Source organism: Wyeomyia smithii, chromosome 2 (assembly GCF_029784165.1).
Source record: "Wyeomyia smithii strain HCP4-BCI-WySm-NY-G18 chromosome 2, ASM2978416v1, whole genome shotgun sequence".
Taxonomy (NCBI): Eukaryota; Metazoa; Arthropoda; class Insecta; order Diptera; family Culicidae; genus Wyeomyia; species Wyeomyia smithii.
Window position 1 is genome coordinate 130462172 of NC_073695.1, and position 5826 is coordinate 130467997.

The window sequence follows — 5826 nt, forward strand, 5'->3', positions numbered from 1 at the left end:
TCACTCACGGTTACCCTTAGGCGCTCACGGTTGCGCGCGATATCGAGAGCTTGTGCGCTCCCGGATACTCACAGTAGCGCGCAAACAAGATACCGTACGCTCTCGCACGTGCTCCGATGCGCGCGCTCCATAGCGCTCGCGGCATATAATCATAAGTACCAAAATTCAACTCGAAAATGAAACAGGGGTAGTAAATACTATAGGTTAGAATAGATCCGCTAGATAGGCGCTAACTCAGATCGGAGAAGAGCCTCTCCGCTCTGAGTTACACAGGGTCGTATTTAAGAAAAAAATGTAAGTTTAATAACCAATCATCATTTTCTATCATCCAAAAGAGGTGATTCCGCGAATCGAATGTTCGTGTACAGGACTTATCCGAAATAGGTCCTGGTAGAGCTCCAGCTCTACACGGTGGTTTTTTTTTGGTTTCTAGAAAAGGAAACGGACCACGCGAGGTAATATAAAGTCAAAAGAAGCTTAAGTATAAGTAGTGTTCGATAACGGTAAAAAGCGCGATAAAATAGTTCGAAGTATAAATTGTGTTACGTTGAGCGAAGGTGGATATTGTGGTGACATTCGTGGTGACAGGCGGTTCAGGAAAAGAACCCTGCAAAGACAATTCGTTAATTACATTCGCGTTAAAGTTAGTAATTTCGTCGCGGATTATGTTTGTCGACACGGGATCGGGTGTGATTTAGTTTTGCTTCGAGTGACTTGGAATTACTTTCATTAGTGAAAATACAGTCTTCCATCGACAGCAGCTTGCTGAAGTGGCAAAGAAACAATTACGAAACACGGAAATATCAGACGGTAAACGAGTCAACAAAGAATTTAATGTTTAGTGTTTGATTATGAAGAGAATAAGCAACAGCTGGAAGGTCCGTTGCCTTGTTATCAGTTTGTGAACCAAAAATCGCTTACTGTTTTACAGTGGTGGGCACCGCTAACCGAGGATTTAGCGACGCTAATCGCTAAGCCGCTAACTGGAAAATTTAGCTCGATAATCGCTAAACGCTAAACGCTAAACACACATTAGCGGAACTTTCGCTAATCGCTAAATTCCCAAGCAGCCAATTTTTTTCGATTTGAACTTTGTGCATCACAGCAACAAATTATCATGCGAAACTAAGTTGCAGATACATCTCAGTTTCTTATAGGGGGAATAGGAGCATAATGAGCACCCTAACTTGGTTGCTGATTGAAGCATGAAAAACGACAAAAATTTAAAGCTATCTTCAGTGCAAAACTTGCATTAACTATCTATAATTAAAGGTACACTATACACAAATTGATAAGTCTATCGTATAATAGTGAAAAACACAAATTTGATTCATGCATCCAAAACTAGCAATCAGCCGATGTGTGGGGCACTATGAGCACCCCACCGGGGCATAATGAGCACCCACGGGGTATAATGAGCACTCTTATAGAACATATCTTGAAACTGTGTAGAAGTACAACTAATGGGCCAACGTTTGTCGCGGGATGCCGTGATACTTGGCGGCTTGTTTCGTGAATGTCCCGTCGCGCCTTATGGTGGCCGATTCTGCCTGCAGTCCTTTTTTCTGACCGATCCGGTCTCAAAGATTTTCTAATATATGTTCGCACCATCACTGTAAACAAACACTGACTATGGAAACAGACAAACTCACAAGTCTACTAAGATGAGTTTCAGGTAGGTTCATGTGACAAGGTGTGCTCATTTCACCCCACCCAAAGGTGACCATTTCGCCCCTATCGAATTAGTTAACATGAGATTTTAATACTAATTATAGCTTAAAATCAAAACTTCAATGATGGTGAAATTTGGGGTACGACCCATAGTCATATTGATGTGTCTACATACTTGATTGAGCCATTTTAACGACCGTAAAAGCTTATTTTGTAGTGCGCAATGATAATTTTTTTAACATTCGGGAACCAAGTTGATTTTTTCAATATATTTCCATATTTTAAACAGACAAACCACTTTTTGACGTAGAGCTACGTTTTACTTTAGCATACCACACAGGGATGCAAACTGAAAAACTGGGACGAAATTTGTCCCTTTTCAAATGCTTATAGGTCGCTTGGTTTTCAACCGATTTTCTTCATTCTTGCAGCAATCGATTGGAAAATTATATACGCATCTGCCCAAATGCAGAAAAATGTTGTTTGAATCTACGAACTATTGAAAATTGTCAAGCCTTGTTAAAATAAAAATAACGTCCTCTGATTGGTCGCTTGCTTGCTGTGTATGATATGGAATGATGTATGTATAATATGGTGTGATGTGTGTATGTGTGTATAATATGGTATGATGTGTGTATGGTATGATGATATGGTATGATGTGTGTGTGTATGTTATGGTATAATGTGTGTTGGTGTGTGTGTCTGTATGATGTCGTCGGCTTCGTGCAACATTGGCACAACTCAAAATTTTGCATTTTTGAGTTTTTGATGGCAAACGATGCGAAATCTAGCTAAGTTTCATCACACGAAACCTCGTTTCAAAATTCCCAAAAAAATCCAGAGTTATGAGTAAAAGTGCCTTTGGTGCACAAATCGAAATTTCTCCATAAAGTTAGTAAAAATAAGGTTTTAACTTGAACAACGTGCTCATAATATGTGTATAATAGACCTAGAAGTGTTGAATGAGGATTAATAATCTTAAACTTCAAAGTTTTCTTTAAAATCGAAAAATAAATTTTCGACGCAAATTTTTCTTGCGTTTTTCTCGAAACTATGCAAAAATCATAGTTGTGCCAGTGTTGCACGAAACCGACGATATGGTATGATGTGTGTGTGTGTCTATGATATGGTATGATTTGTATGTGTGTGCTGTGTAGGGTTTTTAACTCGACACGTTCTGCTAACTGCTGAATCCGGTTCACGAAATTCACAACCCTTCATTAGTAGACATTATAACTCATTACCCAAGTAAAAATATTGGTTTTGTCAAAGTTTTATAGCGCTCAATACTGCCAAAAAAGCGCTATGAAATCTTAATAAAACCAGTTGTGTTACTAGGGTAATGAAACACTCAATGCATTTGTTAATAGTGTACGTAGTTCTACGTCATTTATGCGGTCGTGTCATGGATACAACCTCCTACTTTTTTCTACATAAAGAGATACTGTAGTAACTACGGAAGAGTTCCACATACCATATTGTATTAGAAAATGCGTAGTTTCGCATAAAAGAGGGGTGCCCATTTCGCCCCGTGTGCTCATTATGCCCCTAATCCCACTACAATGACAAAAAAGCGCAGTAGGTGGAGTCAATTCATTTTCGTTGTTTCATCACAAGTTTCAAGAATGAAACAACAATGTGTATGAACTTATGCGTGGAATTTGATAACAACATGGTGAATGCTGCATGGTCAAATTGCAGCAACGAAGGTGTATCGTAGCAGCAACTAGGGTGATAGAGCAAGCAAGCCATGTCCAAACCACGCTCTACACTGAGTGGCATATCTGAAACACGGCACGGCGTGTATTGCAACTGCAACTGAGTGTTAGTGTTGAATCGACAACACGTAGAGCGATAGCCGAACCACCGGTGGCAGTGGCTGTTTTTCATTTTCGCCACGGGTGTTTCAAACTTCGGCAAACACCGGAATCGAGGGATTTGGCTTCGTAAAAACATCGGCCGCAGCCGAGAGTTTCAACTTCGAGAAAGCAGCGCAATACAAGCTTGCTGGTTTGTCATTGTACACAGCATTGCGAAGAAATTGCATCAGCCATAGGCCGGGGACATACCAGCGCGGCCTGCCGCATGTTAGTGTACAGCCATAAGTAAAGCTCTACACCTGCGGCAGGACAAGCAGCCTCTGCAGTGCAGGCCGCGCCAGAATGTCCACGGCCATAGCCCATGGAGTTGTTTGCGTGTAAATTTTTATAATAGCGAATTTCATTATTCTATTGAGCTACCCAGGAAAAAAGCGACACTGCGATTAACGCCGTAAGTAAGAAAAAGATTCCAGGTAGTTGTTTACGAACTAAGCTTATGCGAAAGTGGGTTGATACTGATAAATTTCACGGGCGCTTTTGTTAGCACCGCAGGTAAATACTGGGTCAAAACTAAGCGAATAAATAAGGGTTATAACAGCTATTAGATTGGCTCCAGATCAAAACAAGGTGAGCAGTCAATTAACGTGAAGTTCGAATATTAAAATATGAACAAAAATCGGTAAAACGTTCAACCACCAATGCTTTAACATGAATTGTTAGTTCTGATGTGTACAATCGACCATCAATTAGTTTTTCTGCTACTAAATTACATTTCTCCCATGCAATAAATAAAACATTTGTATGTATATTTGTATAAATGTGCACGATAACCGAATAGCAAAAATATTCAAGAGCCACAGTGTTTTATTTTGCCGTTTTCGTGCGTTTAAATAAATAGAGATTCAAATGTTGATTATAGCCATAATGTATGTCCGGAGATGTTCTAAGATATTAAAAATGCATCTTGCGATGTAGGAAGATGAGTGATCAATCCACCCAAAAAATGAGATAGAAAATATACTTTTTTATCAGATAGAGATAGACGCTTGGTGTCTTCGGCAAAATTATAGGTGATCTTAAAACAAGAAACTTTGCCGAAGATATTATATTTCTTTCTCTATTACGAGCAACATAAAGTTTTCTATGAAGAGGTACTGAAAATCACAATTTTCATTATAACTTTTTTCTCAGATTTTTTCGAATTTTCAAACCTTCTCCAAAGTTATCAGTCATCCAAAAATGCATGTTTATGCAGAACATTGTTATTTTATATCTCCCAAAATAAAAAAGTTTTTTGACATACTTCGATATTTTTGGAGATATTTTAACCTCAATCATCTCCAAATTACGCAATTTTACGCAAGTGGCAAATCCGTACGATAAAATAACTATCTTAAGACTTTCAATAAAAGGCACAAACTTTTGTATGTAACAGTATGTAAGCAGCCTTTCTGCCTGTTTTTCAAAGCTATTTGATGCCGCTTTTTATATACAAAAATTTTGAAATGAAGAGTTTTGAGTTTCGAAGGTGGCACTAAATGATCTTTAGTTTAACTTGCATGCATGCTTTGGTAAGGGTAAAAAAATGGTGAATATGTTTGAAATAATTTTAAATTTTTAAATTTAAATTTTTTTTTTCAGTAATGTAAGCGTGGATGAAAATAGTAACTTTTATTCAAATTCCATTTATTCTTCTTACCCGATTTCAAAAGGGACGAGCAAAGAAAAAGTTTTAATTTCCACTTTTGGCCACTCACGTGCTTCTGTGATAACAAGATCTGACGAAATGAGCAACCAATGCAGCGGGAAATCTTACTAGTATGATATTCTCTATATCTGAAGATTAATATAAGAAAAAACTCATATTTTGGTTAATCTATTTTTAACACTAACGTCACCAAAGTGTGCATGCATAATTAGCTCAAGATCGTTTAGTGCTACCTTCGAAACTCAAAAGTGTTTTTTTTTAATTTTTTTTATATAAAAATCGGCATCAAATAGCTTTGAAAATCAGGCGGAAAGGCTGCTTACATACTCTTACATACATAAGTTTGTACCTATTATTGTAAGTCTTAAGATAGTTATTTATTCGTATGGGTTTGCCACTTGAGTAAAATTGCGTAATTTGGAGATGGTTGAGGTGAAAATATCTCCAAAAATATCGAAATATGTCAAAAAACTTTTTTATTTTGGGAGATAAAAAAACAATGTTCTGCACAAACATGCATTTTTGGATGACTGATAACTTTGTAGAAGGTTTATAAACTCGGAAAAATCTGAGAAAAAAGTTATAATGAAAATTGTGATTTTCAGTACCTCTTAATAGAAAACTTTA